Raw genomic sequence first — 25,722 nt, 5'->3', positions numbered from 1 at the left:
GTCTACTGGAACGCAGTTCTGATAGCACAGAATCTTCTCCCCATACAGTGATCAGATCCAATAACTCCTGTGTGGTCCACGCTGGAGCTCTTTTCCTATTTTCAGGAGACTGCATTGTTACCTGTGCTGCTGAGAGCTCCACGCTGGCCAAACAAGAAATGCAATTCAAAAGTTCCCGGATCTTTTCCTGTATACCTGGCCAGTGCAGTAGAGTTCATTTACCTGTCCAGAGCGCCCACGGGTGCACTGTGGGATACCTCCCGGAGGCCATTAACTTCGATTTCCATCCACACTAACCCTAAATCGATTTAGTAATATTGATTTTAGGGTTACTCCTCTCATTGAGCTGGAGTACAGAAATCGATTATAAGACCCCTTAAAATCTATTTTAAGTGCCTTGTAGTGTGGACGGGTACAGCGTTATATCGATTTAACAGTGTTTAAATCAATTTAACGCTGTAGTGTGGACCTGGCCTTAGTCACAGATCAGCAAGTGGGTTTATGCAAATTCTGGTCTCTGGGACCAGAGCTGGGGCAGGCGGGGTGGAGGGTGTGGCCAGGCCCCCACAACTTTTGTGGCACATGCACCACCTCTGCAATCAACCTTTGCTACCTCACTCCTAGCACCACACACAGAGCAGCCTTTTACCTCTCAGAACCAAAACGTACCCTGAAAGAGATCGAATGGCATAAGCTTAAGGCAAACAACTGCAGCACTAACAACAACAAAGAGATTGAATGGCATAACCCTAACCCTAAGGCAGTGGGGCTCCTCATGGCTGTTTGTTCCACGCTTTGATCTCACCCACATGTATCAAGTGTGAGTTTCTCAGGCACTAGAATAGTTTTAACATGGACTCATAGACATTCTCCTTAGGCATCCTGACATTATCTTACCACTCAAGTGTAGTAGAAGCTGCAAACTCTGTATGTTCTTTAGAGCTAACCCTAGGAAAACAGCCAGGATCCCTTGCTTATGCTTAGAGGTGCGGTCTCCCTGAAGTCCAACCAGCATCCGTGGTAGGGACAACAGTTTCTTCCTGACAGAGATTTTTATTCCATTCCCCCAGAGCTCAAGCTGATGGGGGCAAGTGTTTGTGCAGGTCTTTGCCTCCTCATGGGTGTGTGAGGGGGAGCAATCAACCAGGTCTTTTGCCCACGGAAGATCCACAGTGGCTTGCCTGATGTCTCAGTTAGGGCCTTCTCTTGTTGGAAAGGAGATGACGCCTTTTCTGGTAAACTAGCATTTCACACTTAGTAATGCTTCTCTCCTGACTGGTGGCAGGGTGGCGGCAAGGGGGTTTACAGCTTTAGTGCCAATGCTTATATATCACCTTACAACATGGGCTACAGCTATTACAGGTGAGAAGAATGCATGTAGCAACTCACGAGCTTGTCATAAACTCTAAATACTAAACACATTTTTATAAATCTAAGGCCTGTTTTAACAACAGTAACAAACAGGTGAGAAAGACTAGGTTCCAGCCATGCGTTTGTCACTTTTCAGTAACGCCTGGGGGCCTTGGTATGAGCTGGCACCTGGTCTGTCAGTGTCAGAAGAGGATCTTCCCTCTCTTGTCCCCAGGTGTCTGTACTGGGAGCAGTACTGTTCAACTTATTCATAAATTTGCAGATGATACAAAATTGCTCAAGATAGTTAAGTCTCAGGTAGACTGCGAAGAGCCATAAAGAGATCTCACAAAACTGGGTGATGGGACAACCAAATGGCACATGAACATCGATACTGTTAAGTGCAAAGTAATACACATTGGAAAACATAATCCCAACTATCCCTATAAAATGATGGGGTCTAAATTAGCTGTTACCACTCAAGAAAGAGATCTGGGAGTCATTTTGGATAGTTCTCTGAAAACATCCACTCAATATGCAGCAGAGTGTTGAGAATCATTAAGAAAGGGTTAGGTAAGAAGACTGAAACTAACATATCACTTCAATAACAATCCATGGTATGCCCGCATCTTGAATACTGCGTGCTGATACCGTCGCCCCAATCTCAAAAAAGATCTATTGCAATGGGAAAGATTCAGAAAAGGACAACAAAGATGATGAGGGGATATGGACCAGCTTCCGTCTAAGAAGAGATTCATAAGATTGAGACTTTTCATCTTGGAAAAGAGATAACTAAAGAGGGATAAGACGGAGGTCTATAAAACCATGACCGGTGTGGAGATAGTAAATAAGAAAGAAAAGAAAAGCTGTGGCTCTTCGGCAGGAGCTCAACCACACTGCTTCTTCTGTGGCAGTTCGGCAGCGAGTCCTCCCTCCCTTCCTCTTTGGTAGACATTTGGTGGCAGCTCAAAGACTAAGACAGGGAATGGGGGACCCGCCGCCGAATTTCCGCAAAAGACCCAGATGTGCTGCCCCAATACCGTACAGGCCGCCCCTTTGAATTGGCTGCTCCAAGCACCTGCTTGCTACACTGGTGCCTGGAGCCAGCCCTGCTCCCGTGACAAGCAGGGGCTGGTGCAGAGCATGACAGGGCAGGGAGATGACATCTCCTCTAATAGCGGGGTACTTTCACAGCAAGGGCAGCACCTCCCCGCAGTAGCACAGACCCACCTACTCCTCCTGCTTTCTCCTGACACCAGCACCACCCTTCCCGGCACAGCCTCATGGCAGCATTTGCTTCCAGACTCGCACCAGAAATGGGAAGTCTGGGCCGGGCCTGGCAGCAGCAGTCAGGAAATGGAAGCAGGAGACACGACCACTCCCATTGTGCTGTAGGGCCCATCCTGGCCGGTGGAAGATGGAGGCAGTGGACACTGCCACTCCCATGGTGCCATAGGGTTTTCAGGTGGGGTGTCCCCCCTAGGGTTGGGTTCCAGGAGAGGTTTGGCATCTTAAGGGATTGATGGGGGGTTGCTTGGAGGAGGTTTGAAGACCAACAGCAAAGGGGAAGTTGGACAGTTGCCAGAAAACCAGGGAGACAAGGCAGGTGAGGTGATACCTGTTACTGGACCAGCTTTGGAGTCACACAGGGTCTTCTTTATGCAAGTGAAAGGTGCTCAGAGCATCAAAGTTCAGTGGAAGGTGGAACACTTTGCCCCAAACACCAGACATTCCCCTACTTCCTGGAACAGGTTGGCTGTCCCCACTGTCCTGTAAACAGCCCCACCATGTAACCCAGAGGTAGTTGCATCTTAGCACCAAGACACCAGTGGTCACTGCTCCAGAGGAGATGGTACATACAGGCCACTGCCCTACATGGCCACCAGACGTCACAGACTGTGCACTGTCTTAGCTGGCCTCACATGTTACTGCCCCAAGAGCTGAGGTACACACAGGCTACTACTCAAACTGGGCACCTGGGGTCACTGCAGCAATGGTTGGGGGAGATACAGGCAGGGCACTGCCGCACGTGGCCACAAGGTGGCACTGCTGCAATGGTGCTTGTGGGGGAGAGATGATAAACAGGCTACTGCCTGAAGTGGCCACTACTACAATGGCATGGAGAGAAGGGGAAGGAGAAAGCAATAGGGCACTGCCACACCAGGGCACCCCGGGGAGGTCACTGCTCCAATTAGGAGAGATACACATCAGGTAGTGCCCCAACTGGGGGTCCTACACCAGAGAGAGAGGGGGCTGGGGAGAGAAGAGAAAATCAAAGGCCACTGCCTCACTTAGCCATCGGGGTCGCTACCTAAATAGGGGACACACACACACAGGGCACTGCCCCACTTGACCAGCAGGGGTCACTTCCCCAATTGGGGGATATACACAGGGTATTGCCCCACAGGGATGCCAGGGATCAGTGCCTGCCACACCTGGCACATGGGTAGAGGGGATAGGGTGACCAGATGTCCTGATTTTATAGGGATAGTCCCGATATTCGGGGCTTTTCCTTATGTAGGTGCCTATTAGCCTCCACCTCATCCCGATTCTTCATATTTTCTATCTGGTCACCCTGGGGGGCGGGGAGGGGGGCTACACAAAGGGCACTGCCATACTTGGCCACCAGTGCACATCCCTAGTGGGGGAGTGATACACACCAGAAGCAGGGCTCACTGCCACAAAGGAGTTGAAAGATACCCAAGGCACTGCCTGACACAGCCACGCAGGCACCCTGCCACCTTGGGGAAGGTGAAGAATACAGCTTGGGCACTGACTCCTCTGGCTACCAAGGGTCACAGGCCCAATGCAGGGGTTGCGGGGAGTAAATACACACAGGGGACTGCCCCACCTGGGCAACACGAGTCACTGAGATGAGAGTGGGATACGCAGAGGGCACTGCCCCAATGGTTGATATACATACAGAGCCCTGCCTCACCTACCCACCAGCGCTCACAGGCACAATGGAAGTAATGGGGGTCACACAGGCAACTGATCTCAGTTGCCACCAGGGGTCTCTGCAGCAATGCTAAGGGGGATAATGCCAGGCATTTCTGCCCCTCGCCACCAGGAGTCACTCCTCCTATAAAAAGGCACCTACAGGACACTCCCTTGCCTGGCCAGCAGGGGTCACTATCGCTAGGGAGGAGCTATGGGGAAGCAGACAAAGAGCAACTAACTGCAGTGGGGAAAATCAGAATCTACCAGGGAGAAAGAACGGACTCTTCTAGGACACCACACCAATTCCAGCCAGGCTGGATACCAGCAATTCGGGGCTGGAGCAGCTCCAGCTAGAGGCTGGGCAGAGACAGGTGACCTCGGTTTCTGCGCTGAGCAGGCTGCTTTGGCAGTGAGAAGGGACAAGGAACCCCCTGGCCAGGGTATTGCTGCCCAAGGAGGGGGAGATCTGTGGCAGTCTTTGGAGTAGCTGGTTCAGCAGCTGTGAGCCACACTCTTCTCCCTGCCTGAGCTCTCCAGGAGCACATTACGCACAGGTGTGTGATGGATGTAGGCACCAGTGTAACAACAGGGCCAGACTCTGCTGAGTGCTGCCTGCGAGAGACAGGGGCAGAGTCAGATGGGCAGATGGAGGCAGGAAATGACAGAGCCAGTGGCCATGAGCTGAAATCATCACAAGTCCAGCCTGTGACATCACCATCCATCCCTGCAGCTCTCCATCTGTCCCGCTGTCCGTCCAACCCACAACTCCCCAGCCATCCCCAATGTATGCCACACCCCCCCTTCATCCATCTGCCTCACACACTCATATATTTCCTCATGCATCCTGCTGTCCCTCTGATTGTCCCTGCAGTGCACAGCACAAGGACGCATAGTGGACCCTGAGCAAGGCTTTTGGGTGATGCAGTAATGGAGCTAGCGGGTGATAAGGGGCATCTCTAATCCCAGACCCACTTCTCCTCTGCCCAAAGCCATGACCGCAAGCGCACCCCTCTCAGTCTCAGACCTCACAGCCCCAAAGACATGAATGACCACTCACACTCTGACCCAGTTACAGCAATGAGGTTTTCCCAAAGATAGGGGGTGGGAGAAGCAACTCCCTTATCCTGGCAGGCAGGACACATCCTTCCCAGTATGGCAGAGACCCTGCCCGTGGACAGATAGACCCAGCAGAGCCCATAGGAGACTAGGGGAGGGGGAGCAGAGGAAGAGAATGCAGGCAACTGAACATGACAGGTGTCCATGAAAGGCGAGAGAGAGAGTTTGAGTGAAAGTTGGCCAACACAGAGAGAGAAACCTAGGAGGAAGAAAGAAATTCAGAACAGGGAGTCACCCTCATGGATACAACTTTCTGCTAGTGAGCACACACCACTCCTGGCCAGAGAGATGATCAGCCCTCGCAAATGGCAACATCATCTCCCCTGAAGCACCTGGTTGTCTCCCCAATCCTTGGCACTGTCCAGCATGTCTCCCTCCACAGAACTTACCTGGCCTCATCTTAGACTCCATCTTCATATTGCTCTTCTCCTTCCCAGAGCTCATGCTCTGCTCCTCAGACCTGTCTGTCTCAGCTCTGCTGGCAGAGGGGAAGGGGCATGATGTGAACACATACGCCCCATTCCAGACACCACACAGCATCCACAGGGCTACCAAAACACCTCATCTTCAGCCAAAACCACCCCCCACCCCCGAGGGAGCAAAAAGCCTTTGTGAGTACAGCACACACAAGACAGGAAAAGATTAACACCCACACCCAGCCCAGTCAAAGTGGGAGCTTCCTCACCTTCCCAGCCACAGGTCCATGGGGCTGTCATAAACAGATAGCTAAGGGTTAATGTCTCTTTCACCTGGAAAGAAGTAACCTGAAACACCTGACCAGAGGACCAATCAGGAAACAAAACTTTTTCGAATCTGGAAGGAGGGAAGTTTGTGTGTGAGTCCTTTGTTCTTGGTTTTGTGCTTGTCTCTCTCTCGGCTATGGGAGGATTTCTGTCTCTTGCTTTCTAATCTTCTGTTTCCCAATTGTAAGTACAAAAAAGATAAGACAGTGATTTATATGTTTTTTTCTTTTGTATTTACATGGTATAGTTGCTGAAATGTTTTGAATTGTATTCTTTTTGAATAAGGCTGTTTATTCATATTTCTTTTAAGCAAATGACCCTGTATTTGTCACCTTAATACAGAGAGACCATTTTTATGTATTTTTATTTCTTTTTACATAAAGCTTTCTTTTAAGACCTGTTAGAGTTTTTCTTTAGTGGGGAACTCCAGGGAATTGAGTCTGTGCTCACCAGGGAATTGGTGGGAGGAAGAAGTCAGGGGGAAATCTGTGTATGTTAGATTTACCAACCTGACTTTGCACATCCTCTGGGTGAAAAGGGAAGTACTTCTGTTTCCAGGACTGGAAATATAGAGGGTGGAATCCCTCTGTTTAGATTCACGGAGCTTGTTTCTGTGTATCTCTCCAGGAACACCTGGAGGGGGGAAGGGAAAAGGTTTATTTCCCTTTGTTGTGAGACTCAAGGGATTTGGGTCTTGGGATCCCCAGGGAAGGTTTTTGGGGGGACCAGAGTGCCCCAAAACACTCTAATTTTTTGGGTGGTGGCAGCTTTACCAGGTCCAAGCTGGTAACTAAGCTTGGAGGTTTTCATGCTAACCCCCATATTTTGGACGCTAAGGTCCAAATCTGGGAATAGGTTATGACATGGTGTGCAGTGGTGAGATAGAGAGAATCCAGAAGCCAGTAGGAATATTATATTTTTCTTTTCTCTGCTAGGGGCTTTTTAGCAGAGAGGGTTTGGTTTTAAAAGGAACCAGAGAGAATTTTTTTTCTCTGCTCTCTCTTGCAGTTTCTGGCTTGCATATTAAGCAAGAAACCATTAAGCTGTGACAGAATGGTCTTTTGTGACACAATAGCACTCCCATTAGGAGTCAAATACCAGCACTATACACATGCAAATAAAGTGGTTTTTCTGGTTTACATTAACCCTTAGCTATCTGTTTATGACACGCCCCCCAAATTGCAGACAGTGGGGAAACTCACTGGCGGTGATTTCTTCCTAGAACTTTAAAATAAACAGATTAATACAACACATACACCTTTACATATACCACTAAGTATATAACTAACAGACTTTTACATTTTAAGAACACTTTTTAACTACTGGATTTTGGGAAACTCTCATGGGAGAGTGCATCCGCTACTTTGTTAGAAGCTCCTGAGATGTGCTGAATTTCAAAATTAAAATCTTGGAGAGCTAAACTTTAACAAAGAAGTTTCTTGTTGTTTTCCTTGGCAGTATAAAGCCACTTTAGCACAGCATGGTCAGTTTGTAGCTGGAACCGCCGTCCCTAAACATATGGACGTAGCTTTTCCAGGGTGTACACAATGGCATAGCATTGCTTTTCACTGACTGACCAGTGACTTTCTCTCTTAGACAGTTTCTTGCTGAGAAACACGACAGGATGGAAGTTGTGATCCGTTGCTTTCTGCATGAGAACTGCTCCTATACCACGCTCAGATGCATCCGTGGTTACTAGGAATGGCTTGTCAAAGTCCAGGGCCCTGAGCACAGGGTCAGACATGAGCGTTGCCTTAAGTTGGGTAAAGGCCTTTTGACACTTATTAGTCCAGTTAACTGCATTTGGCTGGGTCTTTTTGGTCAGGTTGGTCAGTGGGGCAGCAATTTGGCGGTAGTGTGGTACAAATTGCCTGTACTACCCAGCCAAGCCTAAGAATATTGGACCTGTTTCTTTGACCATGGGATAGGCCACTTTTGGATAGCATCCACCTTGGCCTGTAGGGGGTTTATGGTTCCTCGACCCACCTGGTGCCCCAGGTAAGTCGCTCTGTTTTGGCCTATTTAACACTTTTTGGCCTTAACAGTTAGTTCGGCCTGCCTGATGCACTCAAAGACCTTTTCCAGGTGTAGTAGGTGTTTGGGCCAGGAGTTTGAAAAAATGGCCACATTATCGAGGTAGGCAACTGCATATTTTTCCAGTCCTGCTAGTAGACCATCTACTAGCCTCTGGAATGTGGCGGGTGCATTTCGAAGCCCAAAAGGAAGGATATTAAATTCATACACCCCTGCATGGGTGACGAATGCTGACCTCTCCTTGGCAGATTCATCTAGCGGTACTTGCCAGTACCCCTTGGTTAAGTCTATTGTAGAGATGAACTGGGCACGTCCCAACTTTTCCAATAGCTTATTGGTGCGGGGCATTGGATAGTTGTTCGGACGAGTTTAGTGCATTTAGCTTACGGTAGTCCACGCAAAAGCATATTTCCCCATCTGGTTTAGGTACCAGAACCACTGGAGATGCCCATGCACTGGTAGATAAGCGGATTATACCCATCTGTAGCATGTTCTGGATCTCCTATTTTGTAGCAGATTGGGCATGAAGAGACATGGGGTGGGGTTCTAATGGGGTGAGCATTACCTGTGTCAATGGAGTGGTATGCCCGTTCAGTCCGTCCTGGGGTGGCTGAGAACAATGGGGTGAAGCTAGTGCACAGCTCCTTGATTTGTCGCCGCTGCCGACGTTCCAGAGTGGTTGAGAGGTTCACCTCTTCCACGCCACCGTCTTTTTTCCCTTCATAGTAGACACCGTCAGGCCACTCAGCATTATCTCCCTGGACTGTAAACTGACAAACCTGTAAGTCTCTGGAATAGAAAGGCTTGAGAGAATTAACGTGGTACACTCTGGGCTTTAGTGAGGAATTGGGAAATGCTATGAGGTAGTTCACAGTTCCCAGGCGCTCTTGGACCGTGAATGGCCCTTCCCATGATGCTTCCATCTTATGGGCCTGTTGCGCCTTCAAGATCATAACCTGGTCTCCTACCTTGAAGGAACGTTCTCTGGCATGTCTGGCATGCCAGGCCTTTTGCTCTTCCTGAGCATCCTTTAGGTTCTCTTTAGCAAGGGCTAAGGAGTATCAGAGGGTTCTTTGTAGGTTGCTTACAAAGTACAGAATGTTAATTCCTGGAGAAGGCGTAAACCCCTCCCATTACTGCTTCACCAACTGTAATGGCCCCTTAACCTCGTGACCATACACAAGTTCAAACGGTGAAAACCCTAAACTGGGATGTGGTACAGTCCTGTAGGCAAACAGCAACTGCTGCAACATTAGGTCCCAATTATTGGAGTGTTCGTTGACAAATTTATGTATCATGGCCCCCAAAGTTCCATTAAACTTTTCCATCAGGCTAGGTTATGACAGGGGCTCATGGATGGAGAAGTTTGGTGGGCTGTAGGGGTCCCTGAAGAACTGGCTCAGCATGTGAATGACTGGAATGTATGTGGGGGCCTGACTGTGGGTTGGGGTGTCCAGAAGGACCTAAAGGAAGGGAATAGGGGGATTAGGGATAGAGGAGAGTGGCATTACCAAGGTGCATTGTGGGAATGTGGGCTTTAGAGAGCCCAGAGTGGATGGATGTCAGCGGTTGGACGACCCCACAGTGGTTGAAAAGGAGAACCTGGCAGGTTTGGGTGTAGCAGAGATTGAAGATGAGGAACCTCACACCCTGGGGATGGACTGTGGGAGTAGGGGGATGGGAAAGTGGGGTGCAGCAATGAGAAATGGGTTGGAGGCAATTAGGGATGGGGCACTGGGGATGGGGGGAGGAGGAGGAAGGGGGTGCTGGGTGCTGAGGACGGGATGGAAGGTGTTGGGGGTGGGGCGTGAGGAGGAGGTCGGTGTCAGGGTGCTGAGGACGGGGGCGAGGAGGAAGTTGGGAACGAAGGGAAAGGCCAGGCAGAGTATACACGATGGAGGAGAGGATGCTGGGGGCTGTGGGATCCCCACAGGTGGGGGTGGGGCTGGCAAGAGGGTCACAACAGATGGAGAGACACTGGGGGGGCAGCTTGGGGGGGATTGAAGGGGCTGCTGGGGCCCTACAGAGGGAGAGGAGGGGTGGTGATGGCAGGAGAGTCACAGAGGACGGGGGGGACACTGGAGGGCAGGTTGGGGAGGTTGAAGGCCCTGCAGCCCCAGGCTGCCGCTCGTGGGGCTGCTGCCAGGCAGCTCAGCCCCCACTCCTGCTGCTGCCCAGGCCCAGCTGGGAGGGGGGTGAAGCCCTTTCACTCCACGCTGCCTCTGCCCTGTGCCCCCCCCCGCCCAGCTCCCATGGGCCCGGGACTGCTCCCATGGCAGGGGCGCAGCAGGGGCTGGGCCTGGCGCCTGGAAATGGGTGTCTGAGCCCCCGGTCCCCCTATGCAGAGCCGCCACTCCCTGTCCCGCCTCAGCGCTCCTCGGCCCAGCCCCGCCCGCCCACCGGCTGCCCCCGAGCCTGCGTCCCCTCAGTAGCACCGGGGCTGGTCCCACTGGTGCCCCCCCCGGCTCCCTGTGGCGGGGGGATGGGGGCAGCGAAGCCTCGGGGCGAGGGAACCAGGCCCTCACCCCACGCGCCGAGTCTCTGTCCCGCGCTCTCTCCGCCAATCAGGGAGCGGGGAGGGCCGCGGCAAACTGACTAGCTACAGCCCCTGCTCCAAAGAGGACATGTGCGAGAGGGAGAACTTCGCTTCCCAGTATGTACCGGGAGGTGGCGCGTTGCCTGAGCAAGCTTTCATCACTTCGGCTCTGAGACCAGCCAGGAACTACAACTCCCAGCCTGCCCCTGGGCGCTCCGTCCTTTCGAGCACAGGTGAGGGCGGGTCCCTGGGTCAACCTGACACCTCTTCCCCCACAACTCCGTATCCCCGCCCCCCCAGTGCGGTATATTAAACTGCTCCCGTAGGAACGTGCTGCGCCGCTTCTCTCCTTTCATCCCCCCGCACAAAGCAGCTGATCGGGGCGGTGTCGGGAGAGCGCTGGGGGGCGAAGGCTGAGGACCGGGGCGGTGGGCGAGGGGCAGGTCTGTGCAGGGCAGGTCAGTGCCGGGTCTGTCTCTCTCAGGTGACTTGATACATTTGTCTGCACCGCGGGGATGTTCCCAGCGCCCCTTGTTCGCTGGGGCTTTAACCCCCCCTCTTGGTGTCAGCTGGTTTCTGGGTGTGTCCAATGAGCCTTGTAACCGGCTCCTTGTCACTCCCCGAACTCCCGCTGTCCCCAGCCATCCATGCCCTCTCCTCCTCCCTCGGGTGAGCCCGGCTTTAAACCCCCACTGCAGTACCTCTGTCACCCGCAGACAAACCTGCCACTGAACTGAATTAATCCTCCTCATTCCCCGAGCTCTGCCCTCCCCCCAAAGCCCTGCCCCCTTCCTCCTGGGGTCCTGCCGCCACACTGCCCCTATCCCCAACATCCTGGCCTCACATCACCTGTTCCCCTAATCCCTGCCCCTTCCTCCAAGGTACCACCTTCACATTGCCCCTTTTCCCCAATACCCCACCCTAACTCTGCCCCTTCCCCCAAATCCACACTCCTGCATTGCCCCTCCCCAATACACACTCACATTGCCCCTTCTCCAGAGTTCCTGCCCTTGAGCTTCCCTTTCCCCCACCCCCGAGAGCCTGACCCTGCCCTTTCCCCCTGAGACTCCTGCCCTTACACAACCCATTCACCTGGGACTCCGCCATCACATTGCCCTGAGACCATGCCCCTGCACCACCCATTCACCTGAGACCCCGCCCTCACATTCCCCCGAGACCCCGCCCTACCACTGCTCCTTCTCCTGGAACCCCGCCCCTGCACCACCCATTCATCTGAGACCCTGCCCTCACATTGCCCCAAGACCTCGCCCTCCCACTGCTCCTTCTCCTGAGACCCCGCCCTGCACTGCCCCTTCCCCTTCCCCTGAGGCCCCCCCCTTGCACTGCCCCTTGCCCCGAGGCCCCGCCACTGCACCATCCAGTGACTCAGGAGCAGGCCAGTCCTGGGAGGAGAGAGGCAGAAACATGCTTTGCTCTGCCACAGACTTCCTGGGTGTCCTTGGGCACATCACTCAGCCTCTCTGGGCCTCAGTTCTCCCATCTGGGAAATGGGGCTGGTGGTGCTTCCTACCCTTGCACGAGCCTGGGAGGAGAATTACCCTGAGAATTAGGAAGATGCTCGGATCCTGGAGTAATGGGGGAGGGGCTCAGGGGGAGCATACCTCCTGACCCTGGCTGGGCTACCCCGGTCTCTCATAGCAGGGGGCTGTGCAGGAGGATCTCCTTGCAATCATGAGTGGGTGTCTGGTGGGTGCTTTCATCTCTGCCAGAGACCCCCTAGAATCTCACTAGCTTCCTCTGCATGCGGGGGGGGGCTCGCAGGGCCACCCAGGGGGGAGGCAAGAGGGGCAATTTGCCCCGGGCTCCGCAGGGGCCCCCACGAGAGTTTTTCGGGGGCCCCGGAGCGGGGTCCTTCACTCACTTGGGGGCCTCAGAAAACTCTTGCGGGTCTGAGCCCCGGAGCTTCTTCCGCTCCCAGTCTTTGCTGAAGGACCCCCCACCATCATGTCCCGCCGAAGTGCAACCCGGTCTTCAGCGGTAATTCGGCTGCAGGGGGCCCTTCCGTTCAGGGACCCGCCGCTGAAGTGCTCCGAAGACCCGCAGCGAGGGCTCCCCGCCACCAAATTACCGCCAGAGCGGGCGGCACTTCAGCAGCGGGTCCCGCTTCGGCGGTAATTCGCCGGCGGGGGGCCCCCGCCGCGGGTCTTCGAGGCACTTCAGTGGTGGGTCCCAGAATGGAAGGGCCCCCCACCACTGAATAGGGCCGGCTCTACACATTTCGCGCATGGGGGGCCCCCTCCCGCTTGCCAGTCCCATGGCTCCGGTGGACTTCTCGCAGGCATGGCTGCGGAGGGTCCGCTGGTCTCGCGGCTCATTGGACCTCCCGCAGGCATGCCTGCGGATGCTCCACCGGAGCTGTGGGACCAGCGGACCCTCCACAGGCATGCCTGCGGGAGGTCCTCCAGAGCCGCCTGCCGCCGATGGCCCCAGGCCCCCGGAATTCTCTGGGTGGCCCTGGGAGCTCCTTCTTTCTGACTTGGGGGGGAAATTCTGTCATGTCAGAGCCCGGGGGGGGAGGGGTTTGAATCACGAATCTGGAGTGGCAGGGCAACCCCCTCCCCCAGTCAGATTCCACTAGGGGGCTGGGCTGGGACCTCTAGGGAGGGAAACCCAGGAAAAAACAGCCGCCACTATGGAACCCAGGAGTCCTGGCTCCCAGTTCCCCTACTCTCACCTCTAGACCCACCTCTGCTCCCAGAGCCAGAGATAGAGCCCAACCCCCACCTGTTCTGACCATTAGACCCCTCTCCCCTTTTAGGCTCCCTGCCTCTTCTATCCACGCAGCCCGCCTGTCCGTCCCTTTGCTGCAGGTTTCTGGGTTGTCACCCCTGCTCTGCACACCCTCAGTGCAACCCAAGGCCTTTCCTCCCACCAACCACATTTCCTCTCCCCCCTTGTGCTGGATCATCTGCTTGCCCCCCTGCCTCTTGCGGTGCGCTGTGCGGCATGGCTGGGGATTCTGCAATGGCCCAGCACCAGGCAAGGCAGAACATAAACCACAGGCCCTGCCCTGCCCTGCCTTGCCCCACCCCATCCCACCGGATCTACCTTCCAGGTGCATCGGAGCCGAACACCCTGCACCTGTGCCCTCCTGCCCTACAAGGGGTGAGTTGCAGTCCCCACCATGCTCTGCAGAGGGGAGAAGGGTCAAGCCAACCAGCCCATTTAGGACGGGAAGATCAACACCCTTTTTTCTGCACAGCCACTGACCATCAGCAGGATTCCTCTTTCTCCTCCCTCCTCAGTGTGACTAAATCTCTGCACCTAGACAGCTGGTCCATCTGCTGCACCTCAATCCCCCATGCCTGAGCCTCCCTGCCAAAATCCTACACATGGTTCCATAGAATTAAGTCTCACATCTCGCTAGGAACTCGACTTCTTGTGCCCAGAGAGTTTCGGCCCCCGTCAGTAGATGACCTGAGTCTGAGAAACACAGTGTCTATCTTCTCTAAAGAAGTACTTGGAGAGGTTTTTCTTGTGTGACCATGTGGCCTAATAGATAAGGCATCTGATTTTGCATCAGGTGATTGAGAGTTTGAGTTCTTTCGTGGATGTGCTTGTGCAGTTTTACCATTGTGCTGAAAGTCCTGCTTCCTTTAGAGCTGGAACCTCTTCTTTGCCGCTCAGACCAATACTCTGGCTTCAGCTAGAGCCCTAGGAAGGAGTTGGAGGATGAGCGTCACAAAGGCTGGGGCATGAGCCCCAGGTGCTTCCAGTCTAGCCTTTGCTGTTCCTGACTTGCCAAAGAAACTGGGCAGCTGCCCGGGCTGGTGTGTAGAGCAGTTTCCCTCTTCCAAATGTGCGCCTGTCCCTGTACTTGAGGGGGCTTGGTAAATAGCATCTTGGGAGCCTGGGTGTTTCTCTGCTTCTCGCCAGCCGAGGGAAAGTCTCTTGGGGTAAAATCTCCTGCCCCATTGCAGAAGTGAGCACTGTGAGTGGGAACAGACAGAGGCCACACCAGGAGGCTGGCCCTGCTTTCCTACCTTCTTCTGATGTTGGCCACAGAGCATCAGCAGCTGCCGCATGCTGGTTTGCGGGTCGCCTTCAGTAGGCGTTTGGCATGGAAGGGAGCAGGCTGGCTAGGGGTCTTTGTCGCTGTCTGCTGGCTGCACATAGGCGTGGTCCTCCCCTCTCCTGAACAGCCAGAGTTAGTCTGTGCTTGAAAGCAGGGACACGGGAGACTCAAGACAAGAGAGTGAGAAAGACTGAGAAAGGACCTATGAAGACAGCATACACTACAGGGACACGGGCTGGTGAAGGGATGTGGAGACACCAAGTTGCCCCATTTTTCCTGGTGTCCTACGCAGCTCCGTACTGCTCCAGTGGCCAGCCTGATCCCCTGGCTGTCTGAGCTGGCCAGGAAAGCTGCCCCTGCTCCACCTCTTCCACAAAGCCCCCCCCCGCTCTGCCCCCATGCCGCCTCTTCCCACCCCTGCTCCACTCCATTCCCCCCCCCACTCCGCCCCTTCCCCTGAGCTACATCCCAGTGGACTGCAGGAGGGATCAGGCTCATCCTGCATTCACCGGGCGGTGGGAAGTGGAACAACCTGGCCCCAGCCTGCTCTGCTCCACCAGCTCCCAGCTGCGATGCTGGTGAGTGCTGGGGGGCGTTTCCCCCCACCGCCCAAGTTCCAAGGCTGGGAGCAGAGTGCAGCAGGCTGGGGCTGGATCACTCCACTTCCCGCCGCCCTGTGAGTGTGGGGTCTGGCCTGCCCTGCAATTACCGGGCGGCGGGAAGTGGAGTGACTTGGGCCCCGCGTTCTCCACTCTGCCAGCTTGGCACCAAAATGTCTAGGGACAATCCTGAATAGATAATTTTTCCACAGGGACCGATGGCTGTTAGAATAGAGATATTCAGGCTGCTTGTACAGGCCTAGACTTTATAAGAATTTAGGTGTATTTTTATTACTTAGCTAGTGACAGGGGTACAAAACAAAGAACCAAAATCCCAGTCTGCCTGTGTCTGGGCCTTCTCTCCCTAGGAGAGTCTGAGCCCTTGTTCGTAGGTGTCATAAACAGATAGTTAAGGGTTAATGTCTCTTTTACCTGTAAACGGTTAAGAAGCTCCATAAACCTGGCTGACACCTGACCAGAGAACTACTAGGTGGACAGGATACTATCAAATCTTGGTGGAGGGAAGTTTTTGTTTGTGCTCTTTGTTTTGGGTGTTGTTCACGCTTGGGACTAAGAGGGATCAGACGTCCATCCAGGCTCTCCAAATCTTTCTGAATCAGTCTCTCATGTTTCAAACTGTAAGTAATTAGCCAGGCAAGGCGTTAGTCTTATTTTTGTTTTCTCAACTTGTAAATGATCCTTGTTTGCTGAGAGGATTTTACCTCTGCTTGCTGTAACTTTGAACCTAAGGCTAGAGGGGTTTCCTCTGGGCTATATAAATCTGACTACCCTGTAAAGTATTTTCCATCCTGATTTTAGAGAGATGATTTTTATCTTTCTTTCTTTAATTACAAGTTTTTTCTTTTAAGAACCTGATTGATTTTTCCTTGTTTTAAGATACAAGGGGATTGGGTCTGGACTCACCAGGGATTTGTGGGGGGAAAGGAGAGGGGGTGGTTAATTTCTCCTTGTTTTAAGATCCAAGGGGTTTGGATCTCTGTTCACCAGGGAATTAGTGAAGCCTCTCAAGGCTGCCCAGGGAGGGGAATGTTTTGGGGGGACAGAAAGTGTTCCAGACACTAATTTCTGGATGGTGGCAGTGTTACCAGATCTAAGCTAGTAATTAAGCTTAGAAGGGTCCATGCAGGTCCCCCACATCTGTACCCTAAAGTTCAGAGTGGTGAAAAAACCTGAACAGTAGGCTAGGGCCTTTGGCTAAGCAGCAGGGGCAGCCATATGCTGGCAAGTGAAGGGTCATATCCTCACCTCCCATACCCGTCACACTGAACTAAGATGGGGTTGGGCTGTTAGGAAGACGATCCTGTCCCAATAGTGCCCATCACCACCAGATAAAGAAACAGATCTTAAGGGAGCATCCGGTCTGGCAAGAAATCCCCTCTCAATGGTTGTGGTTGTGAAACCGTCATTTCTGTAGGGTTTATCTTTATGGCCCCTGCTTTTCTGTTGTCAATCTGTCTGGTCTTCTAATTGTTTCTGTCTGCTGCAGAATTAATTTTGCTGGGTGTAAGTTAATTAGGGGAGTGGGATGTAATTGGTTAGAGAATTCTGTTACAATAGGTTAGAATTGGTTAATTACATTTCAGTAAAATGATTGGCTAAGGTCTCGCTCAGAATATTACTGTATAAACTGGGGTCAAACAGGCAGTGGGTGGGGAAACTGGAATTATGCTTGCTAACGCGGGGTGGGAATAGGGAACGGGGAACAGGGACACAGGCAAGGCTCTGCAGTGTTGGAGCTGGGAAAGGGGATGTGGGGTAAACACTCTGCAGTGTCAGAGCTCATAGACTCATAGACTTTAAGGTCAGAAGGGACCATTATGATCATCTAGTCCGACCTCCTGCACAACACAGGCCACAGACTCTCACCCACTCACTCCTGTAACAAACCCCTGACCTATGTCTGAGCTATTGAAGTCCTCAACTCGTTGTTTAAAGACTTCAAGGTGCAGAGAATCCTCCAGCAAGTGACCCGTGCCCTATACTGCAGAGAAAGGTGAAAACCTCCCAGGGTCTCTGCCAATCTGCCCTGGAGGAAAATTCCTTCCTGACCCCAAATATGGTGATCAGCTAAACCCTGAGCAAGTGGGCAAGACTCACCAGCCAGCACCCAGGAAAGAATTGTCTGTAGGGATGTGAGGTAAACGCTCTGTGGTGTCAGAGCTGGGAAGGGAACAGTGGGGAACAGACTCTGTCGGTGTATAGAGATCAGCCTGACTGGTGTGAAGGGCTTTGGAATCTGCTTGCTTAGAAGCTAACTCCAGTAAACATCCCTTTGTCTGCGCTTTCGACTTCTGGTCTTTTGCTGCTTGCTGTCTGTGTGACAAGAGTCAGGGAAGTGAGCGGGGGAAGGAAAAGCCCTTGCTCCTCTCCCTCCAAGCTCAGGGTTAGGCAGGACTCCAGGCTCTGCTTGAGGGATCCTGGCACAGGGGCTGGTGGGGGAGAAAGGATTGTAGATTCTGACCTGCACTCTGGAGAGGAGATAATAAGTGAAGGGGACATTTTTGATTCCTACACTGCTTCAATGTCCCCAGGGCTTGAATTCTACACTCCCTAGGGCCAAAGGAAGGGGTAATGAAAACCAGTGCTTTAGGTGAGGCTTGAACTCACAACCTCAGCATAGCTCCTCTCAGTACTGCTCTATAAGTACTGTGCATTAACCAGTTGCACCACTGGAGCACCTACTAATTACTACTCTCTCAGTCCCCTAGGTTAATAAAGGCGAGGTGTGACCCCAAAACATTCTCAGTGGGGTTAAGAGCCAGTATCAACAAGCATTGTACTTGGTGGAGTGGATTCTTCTTAAGGCTTCCAGGCACCATTTGACCCTTTTGTTCTTCCCTGTGTAATAACAGAGCTGACTGAGACTCACTGTAGAGTCTTACTGCAGACTAACAGATCTGAAATCACTGATCACCAGGTCTAAGCATTAATCCTGCTTTGGGACAGTGTCCTCATCCAAGAAACTGCCGAGTCTGCGCTAGCAGTGAGGCTCTCTCACTAACAGCTGAAATCAGGGAGAGCTGCATGAAGTGCAGGGACCCAGGGGTGCCTGAACAGGGGCAAACAACACCCCAGGACTTTTCAAAATGGGAGGGCTGTGCCTTGCCACTTTGTAATGACCATAAGGGTGAGTGAAGGTGGGGAGCGGGCTGAGAGCAGTGGGCGGGAGGAGGGGTCTTGGAGGAAGAGGCAGCGTAGGAGTGGAGGTGAGCTGGGGCAGCGGGCTGAGGGGTGCAGGGAGAGGGCTGCCTGCAGCAAGTAACAGGGGTAGGGGCATGCAGGGGAACTGCTCCCTGTCCCAGCTCATCTGTGCTCCATCTTCTTCCTGAGAACGCTGCCCCCGTTCTAATTCTCCTCCCCTCCCAGGCTTGCCGCACTAAACAGCTAATTAGCACTGCAAGTCTGGGAGGCAGGAGAAGTGGACGGCGCCAGCGTACTCAGAAGGGAAGGCAGAGCGGAAGTGAGCTGGGGTGGGGATCTGCTGCAGGGGGGGCTGCCTGGCTCTTTGCCATGGTCCCCGCCCCTGCTCCGCCCCAGCCCTGCCCCCTCTGCCCTTGCACTCACTGCATGGTCCACTCCTCTGGCTCCCAGCCATGCTGCCAGCGAGTGCTGTGGGGCGGTTCCCCCCTTCTCACAAACTTGGGAGCCAGGGGAGCAGAGAAGGCTGAGGCCCCAGGCCTGCATGAGGGGAAGAAAAGGGGGGCTGGTCCCAGGCCTCTGTGGGGGACAGGGGGCTGGCTACTTCCTGAAGGAAGTGGAGTGACCCAGCCCCAGCCTGTTATTGCACAATCCCCAGCCATGCCGCACAGCGTGCCGCTAGAGGGAGTGGGGGGCCAAGCAGATGATCCAGCACAAGGGGGTCATTCTCATTGGTAGCTGTCCAGTGGCAGTGAGTTCAACAGGCCTTGGCACATGCTGTGTGAGGCAGGAGGTCCTTGTATTTGGAGCAGTGGGAGTGAACTGCGTGCAGTTGTGTCTCTGAGCACAACTGTGAATGTTATGGTGTGTGGAGGGGGTTTATTGTGAGTGTGGCTGAGGGTGTGATTGTTTCTCTCTTTGGGGGTTGGACTAACATGCCCTTCTGGGTGTGTTATGTGTGAGTGTTCTTGGGATTGTGTGAGTCCCTTTGTGTTTGTGTGTCAGTCACTTGCTGCAGAATATAAAAATCCTGCAAAGCCATTTCCTACTGGTTAGCCCAGCAACACAGTGATACAGTGTCACAGATGCACAAGCACACACACACACACACAGAGCAGGGCTTAGCAGAGGGCAACAGGGACACACACGTCTCCCCTGGGCCAGCTTGGACAATTTTCCATCACTACTCAGCACAGTGCTGGTGCCCCCACACGGGGGTGGGCAGTGACCGGGCAGAGGGGGCAGATGTGCTGGATCTGTAAAAGCAGCAAAGAGTCCTGTGGCACCTTATAGACCAACAGATGTATTGGAGCATGAGCTTTCGTGAGTGAATACCCACTTCGTCGGCTAGATTCAGAAGGAAGCACTTTGGGAAAATCAGTCAAGGCCCTTAGCAGAGCTGGGACACAGACCCAGTGACCCTTGCACCACCCTGGGAGGGCAGTGGTGTTTAGTGGTGAGAGCAGAGAGGGGGCTGGGCACTAGGACCCCTGGGTTCTATCCTTGGCTCTGGAAGTGGAAGGGGCCTAGAGTAGGGGGACTGGGATCCAGGACTCCTTGGTTCCATAAGGGAGACTGTTTTTCTCTGTGCTTCCCTCCCTAGAGATCCCTGCCCAGCCCCCTAGTGGGGACTGAACACAAGTTGGGGGAGTTGTTCTCCCACTTTGGAGTTATGATTCAAACCCCTCCCCCAAGAACTGTGACATCACAGAATCTGCCCACCCCTAACACAGAGAAAACTAGTGGGGTTAGGAGGGTTCTAGCTGAAGACACCCCTTGTCATTGCAAGAAGCCCCCAAACCTACTTGCACCCACAAAACACCCTCTCAGGGTATACACCCCTTCTAGGACAGGACCTCTTGCTCCCACCCCTTTTATCATCACTACAAGCTGCTCCCAGCCAGGCACCACACCCTATTCACACATCTTTTGTCACTACGTAGCTCAGTGGCGATCACTACCCTGAAGTGACTCCGGTGCAAGCACTCACCACACGAACTCCCCACACCGGATTCTGTACACACACAGAGAATTCTCTCTGTCCGTCTCCTTCGGTTCATCTAGCTGCTCTCCGTACTGCTGCCAGACACCGCTCATCTGCATAACCCCGCCCATAAACACGTGACACCTTCTATCCTGCTGGTTTCAAGTGAGTGAATTGCCTTTGGGGAGTGAATGGGTCACAGCATGTCACAGCCCCAGTGCACGTCACAGCCCCAGCCACGGCCGGCTCCAGGCACCAGCTCAGCAAGCAGGTGCTTGTGGCGGCCAAGGGGAAGGGGCGGCATGTCGGGCTCTTCGGCAGCAAATCGGAGGCGGTTCCCTCGGTCCCTCTCGGAGGGAAGGACCTGCCACCGAATTACCGCTGAAGAAAAAGGCGGCACAGTGGAGCTGCCGCCGATTGCGATCGTGGTGTTTTTTTTCCCTGCCGCTTGGGGCGGCAAAAACCCTGGAGTCAGCCCTGGCCCTAGCACACGTCACAGCCCCAGCACACGTCATGGCACATCACAGCCTGGGGCAGGGAGATTTTGGGGTAGGGGATGGGGGGAGAATGGGGGAGGGAGAGACCCAGCCTCATAGACCCATAGGGGCAGGGAGATATTGGGGGAGGGGATGGGGGGAGAATAGGAGAGAGAGAGACCCAGCCCCATAGATCCATAGGGGCAGAGGATATTGGGGTCAGGAGGAGAGGAGATGGGGTTGGCAGAGACCCAGCCTGGGATGCATGGGAAATGGGGTGGGGTGGAGGGAGCTGTGGGACAGAAGAGACACATGTGGAGAGGTGAAATGTTGGTCCAGGGAAACTGAGTCACTCCCAGGACATGCTGTGCAGGGGGAGCACAGGGGCATGGAGAGAGACCCAGTCCCACAGTGCCCAAGAGGGATATTGGAGGCAGGGGATGGGATGGAGGGATGAGAGACCCAGGCCCATAGACCTCCCTTGGCTCCCCAGTTTCGGGGGAGGGAGAACCCGCCCCACAGCACTCACCGGCGGCGTGGCTGGGAACCAGGGGAGTGGACCAGGCTGAGGTTGGGTCACTCCACTTACCATGCAGTGAGTGCAGGGGGTGGGCGGGGCTGGGGCGGAGCAGGGATGGGAGCCATGGGGAAGAGCCAGGCAGTCCCCCCTGCAGCAGCTCCCCACCCCAGCTCACCTCCACTCCGCCTTCTCCCCTGAGCACGCCGGCACCGCTCCACTTCTCCTGCCTACCAGGCTTGTGATGCCAATCAGCTGTTTAGTGCGGCAAGCCTGGGAGAGGAGAAGAATTTGAGAGAGGGCTGCATGCTCAGGGGAAAAGATGGAGCAGAAGTGAGCTGGAACAGGGAGCAGTTCCCTTGCATGCCCCTGCCCCCGTTACTTGCTGCAGGCAGCCCTCCCCCTAGCTCCCTGCACCAGCTCACCTCCACTCCATCGCCTCCCCTGAGTGCAATTTTTGGTGCCCCCAACCACTTTGCACCCTAGGTGGCCAACTAGTTCATCTAGCGGTTGCACCGGCCCTAAACACTGCCTATCAGCAGGATTCCTCCTCCTCCTCAGTGAGACTAAATCTCCACATCTAGACAGCCAGTCCATCTGCTGCACCACAATCCCCCATGCCTGAGCCTCCCTGCCAAAGCCCTGCACTTGGCTCCAGATAATTAAGTCTCACATCTCACTGGGAACTTGACTTCTTGTGCCCAGAGAGTCTCGGCCCCCCTCAGTAGCTGACCTGAGAAACACGGTGTCTGCATAAGCAGCAAAGAGTAATGTGGCACCTTACAGATTAACAGACATACCTTAGAATGAGCTTTTGTGGGTGAATCCCCACTTCATCAGATGCTTCAGTGTCTGCCTTTTCCAAAGAAGTGCCTGGAGGGCCCTTTCTTATGTGGCCTAATGGATAAGGCGTCTGACTTTGGATCAGATGACTGAGGGTTTGAGTCCATTTGTGGTTGTGCTTATCCAGCTTTACCTTTGGGCTAAAAGTCCTGCTCCCTTCAGAGCTGGAACTTCTTCTTGGCTGCTCAGGCTGATGCTCTGGCTTCAGCTAGCGGCCCAGAAAGTAGTCGGGGGTTGGGTGTCACAAAGGCTGGGACATGAGCCCCAGGTGCTTCCAGTCTGGCCTTGGCCATTCCTGACTTGCCAAAGAAAATGGGCAGCTGGCGTGTTGAGCAATTTCCCTTTTCCAAATGTGCACCAATCCCTGTGCTTGAGGGGGCTTGATGAATAGCACCTTGGGAGCCTGGGTGTTTGTCTGCTTCTCGCCAGCTCAGGAAAAGCCTCTTGGGGTAAAATCTCCTGCCCCACGGCAAAAATGAGCACCTTAAGTGGGAACGGTAAGAGGCCCCACTGGGGGGACTGGCCCTGCTTTCCTACCATCTTTGATAATGGCCACAGAGCATCAGCAGTTGCCCCACATGCTCGTCTGCAGGTGGCCTTCAAGGGTGTTTGGCATGGCAGGGAGCAGGCTGGCTGAGTGTTTTTGTGCCCGTCTGAAGGCTACACATAGGCATGGTCCTGCTCTTCTCTTGCCCTGACCTCGGTTGTTGTGTGGCTTTTAAGCCTTCTCCTTGGAGCTGTCAGCACCAGCCGCCTCTGCTCTACGTGTCCAGAGGAGGAGAGGTGTGCTGGGCTACAGCCTGGGAAGCCTGGCCCTGGCACTCATTCCTTTAAATGCCATGTGGGCAAGACGAAGAGTTGAAGCTACAGGGACCAAAGTTGTGGACATCAGGTGAAGCAGCAAGAAACCCAACCATCAGGTCAACTCGCAGGAATCTCTAGCCAGACTGTTAAGTTCTAGGACCCCACCCTATAGCGGCCAGCTGGACCAAAGACCTATCTCCAATAGGCATCAGTGACCCAGGAGGAGGAGAAAAAAACCTTGCTAAAGTTCACCCAGGTAGAGGGTAACCCCATCATTCTTTCCTGGCCTGGAAAACCAGAGAGATTGGCTCTTCTTGCAATCACCCTCTGCCTATGAATCTACCCTAAACTCATGAATGTGCATTTTCCCAACACCCACCATGTCCAAGTCCAGCTTCTCTAAGGCACTGAACATCAAGCGCCTCCTCCTGAGCCCCCAAATCCCTTCCACCTTTCACACAGCTGTTTTCACAGATGAAAGGTAGAGGGGAAAAAAGAGGTTCTCCTCGCACACAGATTTTGAGAGCTTTTCCTCCTGATCAGCAAGTGTATTAAGCACGTCTTCAGGGGGGTTTGGCATGGCAGGGAGCAGGCTGGCCAGGTGTCTTTGTGGCTGTCTGCTGGCTACGCATAGGCATGGTCCTCCCCTCCTCTGGCCGTGACCTCAGTTGCTCTGTAGATTTGAAGCCTTTCCTTGGAGCTGTCAGCACCAGCCACCTCTGCTCTAGGTGCCCAGAGGAGGAGAGGTGTGCTGGGCTCCAGCCTGGGGCTCTTCCTCCCTCCTGCCTAGCCCTGGCTTTCAAGCCTGGCCCTGGCCCTCCTTTATTCAAGCGCCATGTGGGCAAGAGGAAAAGTGTGGCAGGAAACACAAGGGCCAAACTTTTGGGCCCCATGTGAAGCAGGAAGAATCCCAACTACCTGGTCAAACCACAGGACTGCAGGCATCAGCAACCAGGGTAGCAAGTTCTAGAGCCCCAACCAATTTTGGCCACCACAACCCAAAACCCAGCCCTAGTGGGCAAGTCACCCAGCAGGAGCAGAAAGATCTGCTCTTGCACAGCTGGAAACAAGGAAGTTGAGCACTGTGAGCTCCAGGGCTTTACCACAAGCCAGCATAAGATCCCACTGATATTTGAACTCAGATTGAAGGACTCAGAGTCCTGAGTGCTGCCCATTACACCATGGGAACAGTCTGAGCTGCTTTTCTGCACAGTGGTGACCCTCATGGGGCTGGCTCATGTAAGGGACTGTTGACCCCTTACTAAAACTTAGTGGGGTTTTGGTTGGCTAGTTCCCAGTTCCAATTGATGGGGGAAGGGCCAATGGGAAATCAGGACCCAGAGACTGACAGTCCCCAGGGGCAATGGGGAGAGGCCAAAGATCCAAGTTAGCCGGACTGACAGGCCAGACAGTGTAATGAGGGAGTCACCAGGCCAGGGGGTCCCATCCTCTGTGTGAGCTGGAACTGTCTGGGCCAGAGTGGGGTGGCGCTAAGGAGAGAGCAGGAGCCGGGGAGCAGAGCTGCACCAGCCAGGGAGAACCAGAGCAGATCTGTGCTGGGAGCCGAGCCGCAGCAGCACGAGCCATAGAAGCTGCCCAGGGAGCAGATCTGTGCTAGGAGAAGAGCTGCAGCAAGCAGAGACAGAGAGGCCAGAGGAGCAGCCCAGGGAGATGGAGGCAGAGCCGCAGCAGCACTGGGGCTGGAGGTGGGTGCAGTGAGCAGTGTGGGAGAGTGAGGGGGACCCTGGGCAGAAGGCCCAGTGCAAGGAGATGCCACCCATCAAGAGATCCCCTACATGGGGCTGACACTGGGAACAAGGGTCCTGTCACCTAGAGCATGTGGCCACTGCCAGAGCAAGTGTCCGGCCCGTGGCGTCCCTGCAGCACAGCCAGGGCCTGGGAAGGAGGCCTGGGACATGTGAGGGAGAGACTGTGACCTGCCCTGACCCTCCAGAGATGCTGGTTGTGATCTCCCTGCACCACAGAACAGGGTAACATGTTTTCCTTTAGTTTTACATTGATTGCTGGGTAATAAATGGTGTTTGCTTGAAGCACATGCAGTGAGGAGTGGGTCAGGGAAGTGCCCAGAGTGGAGACACTCTAGTCCTGTTCAAGTGATCATGACAAGATTGGGGGTCAAACAGTGATGAGCTGCCAAAATCTTAACAACCGGCTCCCTATAAAAATTTCTGATTTAAGGTGGGGGGGAGCAGGGGAGGGGCCGGGGCGGGGGGAGACATACTCATGGGGCAAGGGGCCCCTGCAGGGGCTGGGGAAAATTGCCTCCCCCCCAGCAGCCCTGGAGCTTGCAGCCCCCCCGCTTACCTTGCCTGCAGCTCAAAGCAGCAGGACGACTCAGAAGCTCAGCTGAGCTGCCCAGCTGGTGCCGGTGGCTGGTCACCCTGCAGCTGGTGGGAAACGGAGGAGGGGCTGGGGGAACCTCAGCCTCCCCAGCTGGGAATCCTGAGAACAACAGGATGGTCCGGCCTGCAGACCGGAGTTCTTTGCCCATCCCTTGGCCCTTTAACAACCGGTTCTCCACAAAGGTCTAATTTTAGCAACCGGTTCTTGGGAACTGGCTCCAG

The 25,722-nt window shown here is 54.1% G+C and overlaps 1 protein-coding gene across 1 annotated transcript in view; it reads right to left on the bottom strand.

Annotated features, from left to right (window-relative positions):
* LOC115637192 (zinc finger protein 436-like) overlaps positions 1 to 25,722 on the bottom strand; it is a 346,365-nt gene that overhangs the window by 78,768 nt on the left and 241,875 nt on the right. The gene's annotated exons all lie outside the window — the stretch shown is intronic.

Source organism: Gopherus evgoodei, chromosome 19, assembly GCF_007399415.2.
Source record: "Gopherus evgoodei ecotype Sinaloan lineage chromosome 19, rGopEvg1_v1.p, whole genome shotgun sequence".
Lineage (NCBI taxonomy): Eukaryota > Metazoa > Chordata > Testudines > Testudinidae > Gopherus > Gopherus evgoodei.
This window is presented reverse-complemented; position numbering and strand designations above follow the sequence as displayed.